This window comes from Strongylocentrotus purpuratus, unplaced genomic scaffold, assembly GCF_000002235.5.
Source record: "Strongylocentrotus purpuratus isolate Spur 01 unplaced genomic scaffold, Spur_5.0 spur5_scaffold_12, whole genome shotgun sequence".
Taxonomy (NCBI): domain Eukaryota; kingdom Metazoa; phylum Echinodermata; class Echinoidea; order Camarodonta; family Strongylocentrotidae; genus Strongylocentrotus; species Strongylocentrotus purpuratus.
In genome coordinates this window covers 5,057,822-5,077,171 of record NW_022145597.1, presented here as the reverse complement: position 1 = coordinate 5,077,171, position 19,350 = coordinate 5,057,822, and the positions used below count along the sequence as shown (strand labels likewise).

The 19,350-nt window shown below is 41.2% G+C and overlaps 1 protein-coding gene across 3 annotated transcripts in view; it reads left to right on the top strand.

Moving 5' to 3' along the window:
* Positions 1-10,519: 10,519 nt before the first annotated feature.
* Positions 10,520-19,350, top strand: part of LOC592845 (glycerophosphodiester phosphodiesterase domain-containing protein 5) — a 64,422-nt gene continuing 55,591 nt past the window's right edge. For 2 of the 3 annotated variants that reach the window (XM_011666103.2, XM_011666104.2), the window contains exon 1: positions 10,551-10,612. The gene's annotated coding sequence lies outside the window, so the exon portion shown is untranslated. Of the gene's footprint in view, positions 10,613-19,350 lie in introns of all 3 variants that reach the window. The other variant, XM_792350.5, reaches the window with a different exon arrangement.

The following is a 19,350-nucleotide window of genomic DNA, read 5'->3' as shown; positions in this document are numbered from 1 at the left end:
TGGATTCGTTGAGACAATGCTCGGCCTCTTTCCTCTTTCCTCTTTCAGTTTCCAATGAATTTTCACATTCACTTTATGCTGCTCTTCGTTGCCTTTACGCTGTGCATTTCTTCTATCTTTGCAACTTGTGCGTCACTTAGTGCTTTCTGGTTGTCATTTATAGACTGGTTAAAATTGCTCAACCTAGATATTAAACCTTTCAAGTCTGTTTGCAATTTATTTTGCGACTGGCTCAATTTTGAATCAATAAGCTCAGAAACTTTTGCCGGATCCATGTTCCAAAATAGACGTAATGTAGCTGGAGACTCTTAAAAAACGTCCTTGTGTGCGGTCCTTGCAAAGCTAGAATGACATCCCCTACACGCCACACCCTTATCTCGCACCCCCTCTTTTCATATTCAAATGAAACACCTTCGATCCAACGGAATTGAATAATTCCGTCACGCATGCCGGAGAACAATTGGTTGTTCACTACTTATTGCCGTATAAACAACATTTGCCAGCTATACGATGTAACGCTGGCAAATACATTTCCAGTATAGGCAGGCGCGCCGGAAGCAGTTTGGGATTAGGGGGGGGGGGCCAACATTGCAGGGGGATCACCTTCCAGGGGCAGTGACGCAACGAGCAAAAACGTTTGGAAGGGGGGGGCAGAAGAAAAATTTGCATCACCATCACTCTTACACGTTACATACAGGGCAGGCCCCGCGGAACGTTTTTCAAAGTGGATTAAGTTACGATCAGGTAGAGCGTAAAAGGCGTGGGGTCAAAGGGCTGAGCCCCCAAAAGCTCAGGGGTTTTAGGCATTAAAATTATGGTCAGATAAGCATATTTAGATACCTTATTTGTGACACAGGCAGGCCACTAATTGGCAGAGAGTCCAGGGAGCAGAGCCCCCGGAAGCTCGGGGTATTTAGGTATTTAATAACGGTTAGATCCCGGCCCCCCCCCCCCACTCAGGTTTCAAAATGACCGCATGCGTGTTGCCAAAATGTCCTTTTCGTAACAAAAGAAAAAGGTCGAGCCGTATTGACTTTACACACCGGACTTTTGCTGAAAAGGGGGGGGGGGTGCAGAAAAAGGCTCGTATACAAAAGAAAAAGGTCGAGCCGTATTGACTTTACACACCGGACTTTTGCTGAAAAGGGGGGGTCGGTTGGAACACGCATATGCGTACCCTAAATAACACTGAGTGGGGGGGCCGGGGGTTAGATGAGCACACAGGGGACCGCTTGAGGGCCCTTGGTGGGTCCGGGGGCCAAGCCCCCGTAAGGTCTGGGTTTTAGGCATTTAATTACGGTCAGATGAGCATACAGGGGACCGCCTTAGGGCCCTTAGTGGGGTCCGGGGGTGGAGCCTCCGTAAGCTCTGGGATTTTAGGCATTTAATTACGGTCAGATGAGCATTCAGGGCCCCGCTTTAGGGCCCTTGGTTGGATTCCAGAGGGCAGAGCCCCCGGAAGCTCGGGGGTTTTAGGTATTTAATTACGATCAGATGAGCATACAGGGGACCGCCTTAGGGCCCTTGGTGGGTTCTGGGGGCGGAGCCTCCGTAAGCTCTGGGGTTTAAGGCATTTAATTACGGTCAGATGAGCATCCAGGGCCCCGCTTTAGGGCCCTTGGTGGGATTCCAGGGGATAGATTTGACCATCTTTCCTAATGAGGGAGAAGGAGGAAATATATTAAGAGAGTAAGCAGGGCAAAAGTTTATGCAGTAAAAAGGTTCTACAATAGGGCTTTCATCGAAAGGTTGCGTCGACTAGTCTTTCGCATCAGTCGTTTAAAATAAGGATCTGGGACAGAAGGTAATAGTTGCCAATTTAAGTATATCGAAAATGTATTAAATAAAATGGAATGGTCTTGATTACAGAGTGGTCTCTTTCGTTATTACTATGTTGATGAGGGAGACAGAGAGAAGGAAAAAGGGAAAGGGAAAGGGAAGAAAGAAGATAGAAAGAAGTATAAGAAGAAAAGAGGGAAACGGGGGGGGGGGCGAAGGGCTCGTGCCTCCTGCCCCCCCCCCCGCCAACAAATAAATAGGAGAGAGAGAGAGAGAGAGAAGGGAAAGGGAAAGGGAAAGAAAATATAAAAGGAAAGGAAAAAGAAGGAAAGAGGGAAACGGGGGAAGGGCGAAAGGATCTTACCTCCCCCCCCCCTCCCGCCAAAAAAATAAATAAGAGAGAGAAGGGAGAGGGAAAGACAATCTAAAAGGAAAGAAAGAAGAGGAAAAAGAATAAGAAGAAAAGAGGGAAACGGGGGCGAAGGGCTCTTGCCCTCCCCCCCGCCAAAAAAATAAATAAGAGAGAGAGAGAGAAGGGAAAGGGAAAGAAAGAAGAGGAATAAGAAGGAAAGAGTGAAACTGGGGAAGGGCGAAGGGCTCTTGCCTCCCCCTCCCGCCAAAAAAATAAATAAGAGAGAGAAGGGAGAGGGAAAGAAAATCTAAAAGGAAAGAAAGAAGAGGAAAAAGAATAAGAAGAAAAGAGGGAAACGGGGGCGAAGGGCTCTTGCCCTCCCCCTCCCCCCCCCCCCCCGCCAAAAATAAATAAGAGAGAGAGAGAGAGAGAGAGAGAGAGAGAGAGAGAGAAGGGAAAGGAAAAGAGCATATATAAGGAAAGAAAGAAGAGGAAGAAGAATAAGTAGAAAAGAGGGAAACGGGGGCGAAGGGCTGTTGCCTCCTCCTCCCCCCCCCCCCCGGCAAAAAATAAATAAGAGAGAGAGAGAGAGAGAGAAGGGCAAGGGAAAGAGAAGATAAAAGGAAAGAAAGAAGAGGAAGCAGAAGAAAAGAGGGAAACGGGGGAAGGGCGAAGGACTCTTGCCTTCCCCCCCCCCCCCCCCTTGCCAAAAAATAAATCAGAGAGAGAGAGAAGGGAAAGGGAAAGGGAAAGAGAAGATAAAAGGAAAGAAAGAAGAGGAAGAAGAAGAAAAGAGGGAAACGGGGGCAAAGGGCTTTGCCCCCCCCCCCCCCGCCAAAAAAATAAATAAGAGAGAGAGAGAGAAGGGAAAGGGAAAGGGAAAGAGAATATAAAAGGAAATAAAGAAGAGGAAGAAGAATAAGAAGAAACGAGGGAAACGGGGGCGAAGGGCTCTTGCCTCCTCCCTCCCCCCCCCCCGCCAAAAAATAAATAAGAGAGAGAGAGAGAGAAGGAAAGGGAAAGAGAAGATAAAAGGAAAGAAAGAAGAGGAAGAACAATTTGTGTCCTGCCAGTGTCACAAATAGATATAAAAATATGCTCATCTGACCGTTATATATTGTCCAAACCCCCTGAGCTTCCGGGGGCTCCATCCCCTGGACCCCATGGCAATTCGTGGCCCCTGTGTCACAAATAAGGTATAAAATAATAATAATTTAATGTACAAAACTCCTGAGCTTCTGGGGGCTCCGCCCCCTGGACCCAACACCAAATTATGTCCTGCCACTGTCACAAATAAGGTATAAAATTATGCTCATCCGACGTTAATTTTGATGTTTAATACCCCTGAGCTTCTGAGGGCTCCGCCCTGTGAAAAAACGTGTATAAAACACGTTAATTTTACCGTTTTGGGGAGATAGCCCCCCCCCCTGGCGTTCAAGGGAGGGGGGGGGGTACGATTTTTCGAGGGCCCCCCAAAAAGATTAGTGCTCTCTAGTAATTTCGCGACTACTCCGCAACCGCGGCAGATATAAAGTTTTTCTTTCATGACTTTTTTCTTTCGAGTCTTACGCATCTTTTGAAGCATTTTTTTGTTGAAAATCGAACGTATAATTGCGGAGTCACGTGACCTTTTGTTTTTGCATGTCAGCCCTAAAATCGCTCATTTTTGTGATTTATGGAAATACAATTTATTCTTTTAAAAAAAGAGAAAACATTGGTTATTTGGTCTTGTTCAAGTTGATGTGTTTGTTTTTGGGTCAAAATAGTTGAATTGTGGTTCAAAATGAAATAAAACAACAAAAACAATATAATACATAAATACAAATTATCAAAACAAGAGATAACATAGGGATAAACTGGCTTTTCCAATTTTGTTGTCGTATTATTATTCTAACGAATATATGTAGTGAAAAAGAACGCTTGAATATGAATTATATATGATTTATGGGTAAAAATGTGAATTCTCTGACCTTGTTTGCATAAATTACCATAAATATGCAAATGAGTGAATTTTTCAAAAAATTGAAATTACTATAGTATTTTATACACTTCACTTGACATGCATGCACATTTTCTCGGCGATCGGCTGTGAAACGGCCGAGATCTTAGGGGGACCTCCCTCCCCCCCCCCCCAGCCTCAAGTCTACTCCAATCACATCGAGAAAAAAAAGTATGATTAAATCATCTCTCTCCTCATTATACCGCTATAGTATTCATGTTTTAATATTATTCATTGTCCTTCCATTAAACAAGTTCATAGAGAAAATACTCTCTCTGCAACATTAAAAAAGGATCTTCATTAATATGTCTTAATTTGTATCGATAGCCTTGTGGTCGCCAACAGTGGCGTAGGCAGGGGCGTCTCCAAAGGGAGGTGTGGGGGTGCGACACCCCCACCTGTCAGGATATTGTCGGTAAAATTGCGCTGCCGTCGGGAAAAAAGAGAAAAGGGGGAGGGAAAGGGAAAGAAAAGAAAAAAGGAAAAAGAAAAGAAAGAAAAAAAAAAGAAAAGAAATGAAAGAAAAGACAAGAAAGAAAGAGAAAAACGAAAAGAGGGAGAATAGGAAAGAAAGGAATAGAAAGAAAAGAAAGGAGGCAAGAGCCCTTTGCCCCCGTTTCCTTCTTTTCTTCTTCTTCCTCTTCTTTCTTTCCTTTTACATTTTCTTTCCCTCTCCCTTCTCTCTCCCTCTCTTATTTATTTTTTTTGGCGGGGGGGGGGGGAGGTAAGAGCCTTTTGCCCCTCCCCCGTTTCCCTCTTTCCTTCTTCTTCTTCTTCTTCTTCTTCTTCTTTCTTTCCTTTTATGTTTTCTTTCCCTGTCCCTTTCCCTTCTCTCTCTCTCTCTCTCTCTCTCTCCTATTTATTTGTTGGCGGGGGAGGGGAGGCAAGAGCCCTTCGCCATTCCCCCGTTTCCTTCTTTCCTTCTTATTCCTCTTCTTTCTTTCCCTTTCCCTTCTCTCTCTCTTATTTATTTTTTTGGCGGGGGGGGGGGGGTAAGAGCCTTTCGCCCTTCCCCCGTTTCCCTCTTTCCTTCTTCCTCTTCTTTCTTTCCTTTTATATTTTCTTTCCCTTTCCATTTCCCTTCTCTCTCTCTCTTATTTATTTTTTTGGCGGGGGGAGGGGGGGGGGTAAGGAGGAGGCAAGAGCCCTTCGCCCTCCCTCCCCGTTTCCCTCTTTTCTTCTTATTCTTCTTTCTTTCCTTTTATCTTCCCTTTCCCTTTCCTTTTTTTTTATCCTTCTCTCTGTCTCCCCCATCAACATATAGTAATAAGAGACCACTCTGTAATCAAGACCATTCCATTTTATTTAATACATTTTCGATATACTTAAATTGGCAACTATTACCTTCTGTCCCAGATCCTCATTTTAAACGACTGATGCGAAAGACTAGTCGACGCAACTCTTCGAGACAAGCCTCCCCCACCCCCCCGCTTTTATCGAAAGGGTGTGTTAAAACGGTACTCCGCTCTCAACGCAACTTTTTTAGAAAAGCCCCCCCCCCCCCGCTTTTATCGAATGGGTGCATAGAGGGGGGGGGGGGGCAAAGTTAAATGAAAAATAAGTTGGTGCCGAAATGACAAGTTAACATCGCTATTCAGAATTAGATAAAAGGGTTATTATTCATAAGTCTATGGGTCGTTATTGTTGTTAGTACTAGTATTATCATTATCATTATTATTGTTGTTTTCAGCTATCATCATTATAATTATCGTTATCATTATTGTAAAAAATGTTGTTGATGGCCAATCAACAAACAGTAATTGGCGTATTTTGTAAGTCATTGATCATGAATAAACATTGACCCTCCAATATCGTTCAAATGGCACAAATAATAATGCATCCCATGCAAAACCTATGGAATGTCAAAGGTAACAATTTAGCTGCCCCTCTAGTCCTCCTCTAGTCCTCCTCAGTGCCCCCCCCCCTGGAAAAAAAAAGAAGGAAAAAAAAGGAAAATAAAGAGGGGGAAAAAAAAGAAGGAAAAAAAAGAGAAAAAAAAAGAAGGAAAAAAAAAAGAAGGGGAAAAAAAGGAAAAAAGGGAAGGACAAAAAAGGGGAAAGATGTGTGTGTGTGTGTGTGTGTGTGTGTATGTGTGTGTGTGTGTGTGTGTGTGTGTGTGTGTGTGTGCTAAAGAAAGCAACAACAAAAAAGTGCTCCTCCCCCCCCCCCCCTCCTAAGCCACTAAACGACATATCTGACGACGTAATTTTCTAATTTCCGAGGCCAGCATTAAAATTGATTAAATGCCTTAAAACCCCTGATCTTCCGGGGCTCTGCCCCCTTGATTTCACCTAGAACCCAAAGTCAGGAACCTGGGTGCTCACCTGACGGTAATTTATTGCCTAAAGCCCCCTGGAACCAACCTAGGGCCATAAGGCGGACGGCTGGATGCTAATCTGACGGTAATTTAATGCTTAAAACCCCTGAGCTTCTGGGGTCTCGGGCCCCCTGCACCTGACGCCAATAAGTGTCCTGCCAGTGTCACAAAATAAGGTTTCAAAATATGTTAATCTGACCGTAATTAAATGCCTAAAACCCCTAAGTTTCCGGGGTTCCACCCCTGGACCCCACGCCAATTCGTGACCTGCCAGTGTCACCAGTGGCGTACCTGGGGTACTCCGTCAGGGGGGGCAAGCGACCGAAACAAACAAAAAAGGCGATGCTAATTTTCACTTCTGGCGAGCGAGCGAGCAAAAAAAAATCTTTAAGTAACGTTTGGTATATAAACTGGTATTGTTGCAAGTTGGGGGTGGGAACATTCACTTGTTAGCGACGTTAATTTCATTTTTTTGCAAACGAGTGTAGCGAGCAAGAAAAAAAATCACTTCTTTTTTAATAATTGCCACTTAAATTTGGTTCAATTGTCCCATGCAGGGCGCGGGAACAATATTGTGTTTAGGGTGATTTTATACCCATTTTAGCTAGCGAGCGAAAATACATCTTTCTCTCAATGAATTGCTATATAAAATTTGTTTCATTGTTGCAGGTAGGGGGCGGGCACAATCGTGTTTAAGGCAATGTCAATCCCATTTTGGCGGGCAGGCAACCCCCTACATTTCTCTTTTTAATGATATTGTAGCAGGTTAGTGGTGGGCACATAATTCCACGAGCTAGCGAGCGTAGCGAGCGAAAAAAAAAAATTACTTTTCTTTTATAGGGAAAATATGGTACATAAAACTTGGGTTCATTGTTCCATGTCAGGGACGTGATTATTAAAAGCGGTGTTATTTCTATTTTGGCGAGAGAGCGTAGCGAGCGAGCAAAAAAAAATCACTTCTCTTTTATAGGGAAAATATGGTATATAAACTTGGGTTCATTGTTCCATGTCAGGGACGTGATTATTAAAGGCGGTGTTATTACTATTTTGGCGAGCGAGCGTAGCGAGCGAGCAAAATTTTTGTAATGATAATTGGTTCATAAATTTCTGATTTTTTTGTTGCAGGGCAGGGCTTACACAATCATGTCTAAGGTGATGTTAATTCCGTTTTGGCGAGCATGAGCACACCAAAACTTCTTTGAATAACGTTTGGTACATAATTATTAACTTGTTATTGCAGGTTGGGGCGGGCACGTTAGCGCTGTCAATTCCATTTTGGCGAGCGAGCATAGCGAGCAAGCAAAAAAAATCAATTCTCTTTTAATAGAAATTAATAAATAAACTTGTTTTTATTGGTGCAGGTCAGGATGGACGCAATCGCGTTTAACGCGATTCAATTCCTTTTTGGCGAGAGGGCGAAACAACTCTTCCATTTTTAATGATATTGTTGCAGGTCAAGGGTGGGCACAATTGTTTCCAAAGCAATGTCTATTCATTTTATTCGCGAGCGAATGTAGCGAGTGAGAAAAATGAATTGGTCTCTTTTAGTAACATTTGGTACATATATTGTGTGTTATTGTTGCCATGGTTGCAGGTTGGGGCCCGTCTGGGCAGGCACAATTGTATTCTAGGCAATACTAATCCTTTTCTTTTTTCAGGGGGACGAGCAAGTGAAAACATTTAATACAAAATAGGCTAGCAAGCAGTTCGCGCCAGCGAAGAGTTTCAAATTTGTTATATCACTTATATTTTCCTATTTTCATTTGTTTGCGGAATATTTTTCTGGTGGGGGAGGGGAAAGATGCGTTAAAAGTTTTCGAATAATCTCAAAAGCAAAAGGAGTGAAGGGAGTTCGAGCGACCGAACTGGTCATGAGGGTACTTTTGCATTTTCAAAAGTAGAATTGAAGGATTTGGTATAGGCCTACACTACATTTTCAGGAAAAAAACGTTTTCAAAATATCTGGGGTCAACTGCCCCCCCCCCCCCCTGGTGAGTACGGCCATGGTCTTTAAAAAAAAAAAAATCCCCATTTTTATTCCTTTCCTTTTCTTTTCCCTTTTTCTTCCTTTTCTCTTCTTCTTCCTTTTTTCTTTCCTTTTTTTACTTTTTTCTCTTTCTTTTCTTTTCCTTTCTTTTCTTTCCCTTTTTTCTTTTTTTCTCCTGGAGCCCGTCAGGGGGGGGGGGGGGGGCACTCTGCCTCCCTGCCCCCCATAGGTACGCCAGTGAGTGTCACAAATAAGGTATAAAATATGCTCATCTGACCATAATTTATTCCTTGAAATGCTAGAGCGCCGTATGGCAGCCGTGCTAAAGCCCCTCAGCTTCTGGGGGCTCCGCCCCCTGGACCCAACCCCAATTTGTGTCCTGCCAGTATCACAAATAAGGTATCAAAATAATGCTCATCTGACGGTAATTAAATGTATAAAACCCCTGAGCTTCTGGGGGCTCCGCCCCCTGGACCCCACACTAATTTGTGTCCTGCCAGTGTCACAAATATGGTATCAAAATATGGTCATCTAACGGTAATTTAATGTATAAAACCCCTGAGCTTCTCGGGGCTCCGCCCCCTGGACCCAACACCAATTTGTGTCCTGCCAGTGTCACAAATAAGGTATAAAATATGCTCATCTGACGATAATTTATTGTATAATGGGTAACTGGCAGGAATTTATTCCTTGAAATGCTAGAGCACCGTATGGCAGCCGTGCTAAAGCCAGGGTAATAATTGGGAGCGCCAGGAGGGTCAAATCTGACTGACATGAGCGCTATATACAAGAACCCACTATTATTATTATTATTATTATTATTATAAAACCCCTGAGCTTCTGGGGGCTCCGCCCCCTGGACCCAACCCCAATTTGTGTCCTGCCAGTATCACAAATAAGGTATCAAAATAATGCTCATCTGACGGTAATTTAATGTATAAAACCCCTGAGCTTCTGGGGGCTCCGCCCCCTGGACCCCACACTAATTTGTGTCCTGCCAGTGTCACAAATATGGTATAAAAATATGGTCATCTGACGGTAATTTAATGTATAAAACCCCTGAGCTTCTGGGGGCTCCGCCCCCTGGACCCAACACCAATTTGTGTCCTGCCAGTGTCACAAATATGGTATCAAAATATGCTCATCTGACGGTAATTTAATGTATAAATCCCCTGAGCTTTTTGGGGCTCTGCCCCCTGGAGCCCACACCAATTTTTGTCCTGCCAATGTCACAATTAAGGTATCAAAGTATGCTCATCTGACAGTAATTAAATGCCTATACCCCTTCTGCTTCTGGGGGCTCCACCCCTTGACCCCCGCCGAGAAACATTCAGCGTGGCCTGCATTTAATAGTGGGGTACGTGATGGGGATTTTTTTTTTGACTACCCCCCCCCCCTCCCAAACGTTTTTGCCACTGCCGGTGTCACCATAACGTACCAATATTTGGCTCGCATAATTTCAAATTTGGGCCCCCCCCCTAAGAAATCCTGGATCCGCGCCTGATGGTCCTCCTTTGGAGGACACGAATCTTTGAGTGCAACTTGGAAAAGCGCCCACTTCGGACGAAATACAAATAACGTCGCGCCGTTTATCGTCGCGCCGTTTGACCAATTATTCAACTCTGTTTATCGCCGATAAACAGCAAGAGAATCTATGTTTATCGAGGGATATGTGAGTAGCCAGGGACTCACATATCCCTGGAGTAGCCGAGAAGCCTGTTTCAAATCGGGCAAAGCTAGTTTTCATGCAATCGAAACCGGGCTGACCAGATTAAACTTAAAAAAAGCAGAAACACGAAGTTGCAAACCATCCAGAGACTCTGAATAAATTGCGTTACTTATTAATTAATTATTTCATTACAAATCTTTATTCTCAGTTTTCTTATGAAGACTATAACTGATTTTCTTATAAAATTGAAGATATTTATGGCGTATATATTCATTACTGAATGAACGCCATTAAACATTTACCAACAACAACAACGATATGTGAGTAACTCACATAGAGCCTATCCCTGGTTTATCAATAGTTTTCTCGATAAACAGTGTTTATCTGAATTATTGGTCAAACGGCGCGCCATATATGCTACCCTTTCGCGGTCGCCAAAATTAGGGCATATGACTAGGCTAGTTTATATTTAAAAATGACGCGAGCGGGTCACACATCACATTAATTCGGTGAGTTTTTTTCCCGATTATTGTTTCTTAACTAGGTCTAGGCTAGATCTATAAGTATAACGGTTTGAATATGGATATAACATGAATTCTTTTAAAACTGGATGAGGAATTGTTGAAATATGATAAAAAGCCGTTTTGTGGCTTGATCGAGAAAAGATGTGCTAGATTAGTCGTGACGAAGTCCTATCTAAGTTAGTGTAACTTAGGCCTACGCCGAGGGCATACCGGTACATGCCAACTGTTCAGATTAAAGAGGAACATTCCTCTTTTTGGGAGAAGATAATTATCATTTTAATGCAGGTGTTCCTCTTCCTGTACAAATTTGTCTGTAGTATTGAATAGGAGAGTTAGGATTGTTCCTCTTTTATTTGAAAATAGCATAATTTGTACAGATTTCTGATTTTCAAATGTTGGCATGTAGACCTATGCGAGGGCAATAGCCAAATCGTAACCTTCCTGAGAGCGTATAAAAACAACTAAAGTTAGGTCTAACTTAGGTCTATTTCTCGAATAATAAAGCAGTCATTTTTACTTTTATATGCCGAAAAAAATATGACACCACCTTGGCCTTTCTTAATTATCTGCACGGTTGTTTTTTATGAGTGTTTCTTTGAGAGTAGACTAGACTTTCTAGACTGTAGACTCTAGATTCTAACTTAGTCTAAGCAAGATATTTTTACAATTTTGGGGGTGGGCCGGCGCCGGCCTTGTGGGGAATATGGAGAAAAACCTGCGCTTTCATATGACACCTCATTTATTGAGTATCACCTTCAGGATCACAAGCAATATTAGTTTGAATCTCTGGTAATTAAAACATCGAGCATGAGTGCGCAATGGCCAATGGAAATGCATAGGGATGTGTGTAATCTCTACGGGAAGGATCTGCATCTGTCCGTGACGTACAATCACCAGCATCTGGCCGTCGCGTACTAGAATCTAGATCTAGGCCTACTGAAAAAAAATTATGGAAGATTTCGCGTACCCTTTTTGTGGACCGAATTTTCTGTCTCTTTCGTTCGTAAGCCTCTTATTGGGGTAGGGTCGGCTCTCTCTTTAGAGATGGAAGCCGACTATAAGCATTTCCTTGCTAACACCATATGGCCACTTATGGCCATATTTTTATGCCCCTGCATAAATAATCAGTTTAATTGTCACTTTTTAGGAAATATGGGTCAAAATCGAAATCCATGTTGAAAAGATTTTCAACATGGATTTCGATTTTGACCCATTATAATTTCCTAAAAAGGGACCATATGCAGTCAAGTTGTTAAGTGGAACTGATTTATTATAGCCTAGGCCTAATTTACAATACAACATGCACAAGGTAAAATGACATTTGGGGGGATTTTCGGGGCATAAAAATATGGCCATAAATGGGAATGCGTATAGTCGGCTCTCCGTCTCTAAAGAGAGCCGACCCTACCCCAATAAGAGGGCTAACGAACGAAAGAGACGGAAAATTCGGTCTACCCTTTTTAGTGTTCTTGCTGTCAGCATGTCTCGCATTTGATCCTCATCCAGAAGTTGAAATCTTGGGAGAGTTTCTAATTCAGCCATTTTTGCCTTGTTTGAATCGAGATTGCCGTAGGGTCTACTAAAAATGCCGACCAATTCTTCGCACACGTACGGTATCCGCGATCGCTCAAACCATTTTTTAACATGTAAACCTACAGTGTATGGGTATTTCACCAAGACTGAACTATGTTCCCGGTAACCATGGTAACTGGGATTTTAGAACTTTTTTTGAACTATTACATGGGTTTGGAATTTTACAGGAATAGTGAAAGTTTATGAATGCAATTTCGACCAATCAGATGGCTGGATTTCTTAAGTGAGGTATATAATGCAAACTATCATCGCTGAGGTGATCTTGGGGCTACTATCTTCCCGAGCCGCAAGGCGAGGGAAGATGGTAGCGCCGAGATCACCAAGACGATGATAGTTTGTATCCATTGCCCGAGTAAAGGAGGTTAATATTTGTTTTATATCCCACATCGGCAATAAGGTCTATTTAAAGTGAATTTTACATAATTAAAACAACTGATTTTGCAAACAGTTTAGCTTTAGCTAGATTTTACAAAGCACAACATGCGTTCATGTAATACAGTCGATGCGCGCTCATTTGACATTGACATTGACTTTGACATTTTGCGTAACCTACTTTGCTATGCTTATTCAATGCACAAGTCGCGCAAGTGGGGCAGCAGCAAAAAATTACTTTACAGAAAGATTTAGATCTATCTCAGGTAGATGGTATTTATCTAGATCTAGGGTAGAGTGCCCAGTATTCGGTCACTTAAGGGAAAATCGCTAATATTTTGAATTCTTATCTCTTTTATTTGGCAATTTACCCATCAAAAGAAAAGAAATTTATTCCTCTAACAGGATTTTATAGTCGCTTAAAATATAGAATAATGATATAAGCAAAATACTTCCGAAAGAAGACGGAGCATTTTTCTGCCCAGAATTCGGTCGCGCCGAATAGAATTCGGTCACGCGATTTGTGCGTGGTATCTCCGTTGCCAAGGAGCAAGGCGTATTTGTGCACTATTTTCACACAATTGCACGATAAAGCACTGAATGTCAATGCGTTGACCGAATACTGGCCGAGCGATACCGCATGGCAAGGGTATCGTATAAATACCTCTTGCACATCGGCAAGTGCGTCATTTGCAAATTCGCTGCGATGGAGTGAACACGGAAGTGATTCTCTTCACACACATACTAAATTTATTGCGACAGCACACGTAGTTGTTTCGCAATAGACTTCTACATATGGCTATGCATGTGCTAAGAAAACGCGGAAGTGCAGAAAGTTGTGCGACACTGACCAATTTCGAGCTAAGTTGGAGATCTTTCCAGGGCCCTAAATCTGATTAAATTTTGAGAGTAAAGAAAAGTTGTTCAGCTGCCTGATTTGTGTAAGTTTCGTGGCTCATAAATTATTTTTTAAATTGTTACAGCTGTTGAAACGGCTGTCTGACCGAATACTGGGAATGGACCTAATACTGGGCGCGCTACCCTATACCTTTTTCGTGCTCTGTACAATCGCAATGCAAACAACTATACATAAGGGATACAGTCTACTAGTACTACTGACACACGGTATTGTGTGGCAGGACATTGGCCATTGCAATGTAATGCTGTTGTGCTAGGGAGGCTGATACCAAAATCTGACATTTTAATTAGGCCTAGCCTACTCATTTCTCATCGTTATAACTAGTTATAAAAGAAAGTAAATAACCATCTGCCGACTCAAGAAGTGTAAAAAAAATAGGAGATATCCAGCTCCAAAGTTAGGCACATTCATGGGGCACTAGAGGGCGCTTTGCGCGTGTACAGAAATCTGAATTGCCTTGCTGCGGTTGGTCGGCAATAATCAGCCCAAAACTTGGATATGGCAGGGTGGAAGGATAAATCTTTTTTATAATGTTATTGTTATCCGGTCTTACCCCTAACCATCCTAGACCGAATGTTCCGTCTCTTTCGTTCGTTAAGCTTCTTATTTGGGTGGGGTCGGCTCTCTCCAGTTTCCAGTGGGACGTGTTCATCTTTGAGCCGACCCTACCCAAATAAGAGGCTTAACGAACGAAAGAGACGGAAAATTCGGTCTATAACCATCCTAGATCTAGACTATGTTTAACATAAGTAGAAATAACATGCGAGTACTACGAGAAGAGAAACATCGGGTCCATTAATGATGCAACTTTTTAAATATTAGCCCAGAAATGACCACCAAACAGAAAAAAATTGACATTTTTTTCCGACAAATCTTCATAAAATCTGAGTTGTAAACAACTCACAACTAGACTAGGTTTGGAAATACAAATACGATTTTCTGAAAATTCGGGTGTGATTTTTTAAGTTTCTTTCAATTATATTTCTGCGCATCGCAGCGCCAATTTTGTTCACTGCTTCAAAATCACCCTTAATCTATTTTTGCAACAAATTTGATACAAGGTCTGCGAGTGTTCCCCGTTCCTTGCGTGTTGAAAGTTTGGTAATACATAATTTACATTGACTCGCGCACGAAAAAATGGCTCGAAAACAAAATGTCAAATGAAGAAATAAACAAGCTTTTGTATAGTTATAAGAGATCTACCGAGGTTTCTTTGTCGATTTAATTTATTATATAGTCTCAATTAGAATTCAGAATTATCTCACTGAAAAGTTAAGAAACCAACGATGTTCATTTTCATTTTGCCAGCAGCCGATCTAGCGTTGTTTTGGCAAAAAGCTAGCCCGCCAGCTTCCCACGACGAATGTTTCGACTCCCGGTAAACTTGGGCGCTGCGGAGCTCTGAAGGTGCATTGGTATCGTTTGCAAACTCCCAGCCCGCTAGCTCCCCACAACGGACCATTCGTGGTATGGCAACAGTGTGTGTGCTAGGTACGATTTTGGTTTCGAGAATGCATGTAACGCAACCGTGCGCGTCATTTTCAGCTGTCGAATAGAGTGGTGAAGTGTGACGTCATCAAAAATCTATTTTTAGAATTTCTCAATTTTTTTTTCTTCACATTCCGAAATAACATCAAAAATAATGTCCAAATGTCGAAAACCAATTGAATATATTAAGTATTCGCTGAGATATGAACATCTGAATAAATATATGTCCTATAGGAACTCAGTGATATATGCTCTGGCTCCTAACCATTAAAAATAGGTTTTTATGACATCACAGCTTCGGTACTCTATGTCTAAGGACATTTTTACATGTACGATTTTAGGACGAATACTTGGTCAGTTTTCTTCTTATATCTTTAGTTGTACAACAATTAACAATATAATTTCTTCAAATTTGCTCCTGACTCGGTTCAGACTAATTGTCTGATATTTTTTTGCATGAATTTGCCTACCAAAGTTGGGGATTCCTTAAGTAGGGTGTATGATTGGGCGCTTGTTCAGAAAGGTATCCAAAATTTGACCCGTAACTCCGGCGTGGAGATACCCTACTAAAACATACCCAAAATGAAGTAAATATTCATTAAATGTCCAAATAAAGGCCATGAGTTAAAAGTCGTCATGTTTATTACCTGTTTTGTGTCAATTTTCTTGTTATTTTTGGAGTATTTTCGGAAAAACAATGATATTAGTAGTCTATATACTTTTGCTCAAGTTTCACGGCAAACCATTGCACAATACAAGTGCATACCGATGGTGGGTTGCGGGCGGGTGCGCGCCTGTGTGAATTTATTTACTGTAATGATTAATTTTGTTAGGGATGTTATTTGGATCTACAAAGGCCAAATTAATACCAAAATCCAAATTGTTTTATTCAAACATCACACGCAACTTTGGCGCAAATCAAATTTTGCACTCTCGCAAACAATGCCTCGTGTTCATCCGAGCGTGAACACAGACCACAAAAAAATGATACCAAATGATTTGGGATAAAACACTCTTTCATAAGATGTATAATCATTTACTGTTCATAGATGATTTTTGTCTCGCCTGGGTAGCAAAAAAGCGAGACATAGGCGCCGCTTTTCCGGTGATGGCGGCGGTGACGGCGACGGCGGCGTCAACATAAAAAACTTAACCTAATGTTAAGTTTTTGAATTTTTGATCTAATTTTGAAAGTTTAGGTTCTTAATCAATGAAACTTAGACTATAGGGTTATCAAGTATCCCCAATCATGTGACTAGAATTTCAGGTCACAAAGTCAAGGTCAAAGGTCATTTCAGGTCAACCGACTGGACTATGTTGTGGCATCATCATCAAAAAACTTAACCTAAGGTTAAGTTTTTGAATTTTTGATATCATTTTGAAAGTTTAAGTTCTTAGTCAATGAAACTTGGACTATAGGGTTTTCAAGTAACCCCAATCATGTGAGTAGTATTTCAGGTCACTAAGTTAAGGTCAAAGGTCATTTTAGGTCAACAAACTTAGACTTTGTTGTGACATCAACATCAAGATTTTGAATTTTTTAGCAACTTAGACGATAGGGTTATCAAGTACCCCCAATCATGTGAGTAGTATTTCAGGTCACTAAGTTAAGGTCAAAGGTCATTTTAGGTCAATAAACTTAGACTTTGTTGTGGCAGCAATGTCATCAAGATTTCGAATTTTTTAGCATATTTTCAAAATTGATTGTTCAAATTCCATGAAACTTGTACCCAAGGGTTATCAAGTATCACAAATCATATGACACAAATTCCAGGTCACAAGGTCAAATGTCAGCAGACTTGGATTATGTTTTCACAACTTAATATGAGAATTAATAGTTTTTTAAATTAATTTGTTCATATTTCATTCAAGTTATCAATCGTGGTACATTTAATAGTAAATAATTCTTCTGATGATTCTTAGTCAATCACTTCGAAATGCTGATTGTACAGAGGATTTCAATTTTTGGGGCCTGCTAATGGGCCACCATGCCTATAAATAATGTCCCAACCTCAATTTTTCATCATATCGAATTGCGTAATGCAGGCGAGACTGCCGAGAGCGTTTTCCTTGTTTAAATAATTAGCAATTTTCTAGGTGTAAACTTTTTTTTGACTCACACTGTAGTGTACAATAAATCAAACTTTTGCAGAGTGCTAGTACTGAGTGGTACCCCTAGTGAAAGATAATTGATTTCGATAACACAATAGACCTTCACAGAAAAAGTGAAGAAAATCAATATATTCTATTTTTGTCACTTTGATCATAGAGTTAGGAAGTGGGAGAGAGAGATAAAGTGTGAAGTCACATACATACGAACCATTTTCACTACATGTACATTGAACCAAAGGAACAGAGGGGGAAGTTGCAATATGAAATAATTGAGAGAGAGAGAGAGAGAGAGAGAAAGAGAGAGAAAGAGACATGTAGAAAGAGACGGAGAGAAGGGTAGGGTGGAGGCAAGCAATGAAAAGAGGATGGTGAAGGTATACAGTGTTACAGAAGATGAGAGGGGATGCAAATGAGAGAGAGAGAGAGAGACAGAGAAAAGCAATGAAAGAATGGTAAAGGAAACAAGATGAGAGGAGGGAAATAATGAATGAAATTACAGCCTTTAAATAATTGACAGGGAAGGGATTTGGAAATAGAGAAAAAGAGGGACAGGCAGAGACAGGGACATCATGTCAATATAACACTTTGAGTTATTTATAGATCTGAGTCATGTTCATGATCAGGTTGGAGCCTAGCCAACAGGCTGATGACCCATTATCACTATGGGCACTGACTAAACTTTGTGCACTGGCCCTGCCCTAACACACTCGCAACAGTGTTTTATGGTATACACAAACAAGTCACTGCCACTACTGTGTACTGTCTAAATGAACGTCATTTTACATGGTCCAAATACGTAACACCAGCATTATAATGTTCATGTACATGAGTCCTGTTTTCGTATCTAGGCCCTAGGGTGTTCAATTTGTATAAGAACATGTCTGATTGGCTGTACCAGGATTTGATATTCACCTCTTTATTTGTTTTTCTTGGGAAAAGGATGTGAATTATTCCCTTTGTTTTACATGGGTTTCAAATTGAAATGAGGGAAATGGTGGTCGTGGTTATTGTACCTGACTGCTAACGAAAGCATAAATGCTTGTAAGTAAGCAACCAGATGGCCAACGGCTTTAGGTCCTCTCTGAGGGACCTGGTAATGAGGATTTATCCCTTACCAAAGGGCACTAGCGCATCGCCTTGGTTTCGAACCCGGGTCACTGGATTACGAGACCACTGCTCTACCAACTGAGCTATCGCGCCTCCATTCAATTGAAGATCATAAAAAGCCCCTATTTAAAAAAAACAAACTGAAGTTAGTCTGTGTTCAAATACCTTGATTTGACATCGTTTTGAGGACATATTTTCCAAAATGCCCAGAATATTGTTTTCATGGTTGTTTTTAACAGCCTGATTGCGAAATTACAGTCTTTACCATGCACGTAGCATTTAGAAACAGGATAAATCTATAAATATAATTCCTCATATCCGTGTATCGAGGTCATGACCCAATATATAATTTATAATCTATATTATGTTACAATCTGGCGTCCAGCATACAGTATACAAATAATGCACTGTTGCGAGTGTGTTAGCACAGGGACAGTGCACGGAGTTTAGTCAGTGCACATAGGTTGCAGGCGCGTGCGTTATCAATATCCAGTGAATAAACTGAGTGCACTGGAACTGTGCTAACACACGAGCGAAACAGTGCATTATTTGTTTTATAAGATGGGTCGGCAATACATTCTTACAATATAGTCTAGATCTAGAGAATAGATAGATATTACTATTAGATCTAGATCTAAGTTAGATCTAACTAGATCTAGGCCTAGAATATTCTAAATCTAGATATGGATATTGAAAGTTATGCACAAATTAAATTTGGCTGATTAACACGAAAGCGATATTGGCAGGTATCGAGCATGTGTTATCAATTTTTGATGGGAGCTTTTTACATGATGGGAAAAACTAATACACGCCCACATGATGTCAATTGACCAATCGGATTGCTTAGATTCTAGAACCCGTCTTATAATAATTTATATCTTTTGTAGTATGTTGATTACAAAATAAGTTATTAAACATTTTTAGATGTCTTTTTTTTTGGGGGGGGGGGGGGAGGGGGTTGGTGCTTCGGTCCCTCACAAATGTAGAAGCCCATACTATAGGCTCCATTCATGTGTACGGTACAGAGTGTTGCAAAATGTGTTGGGGTGACGCCAAACTTTTTTGTCTTTTTTCTTAAAAAGGTGACCATGGCTATCGAACAACAGGTAGAAAAACAATGCCCCAGAGAAAT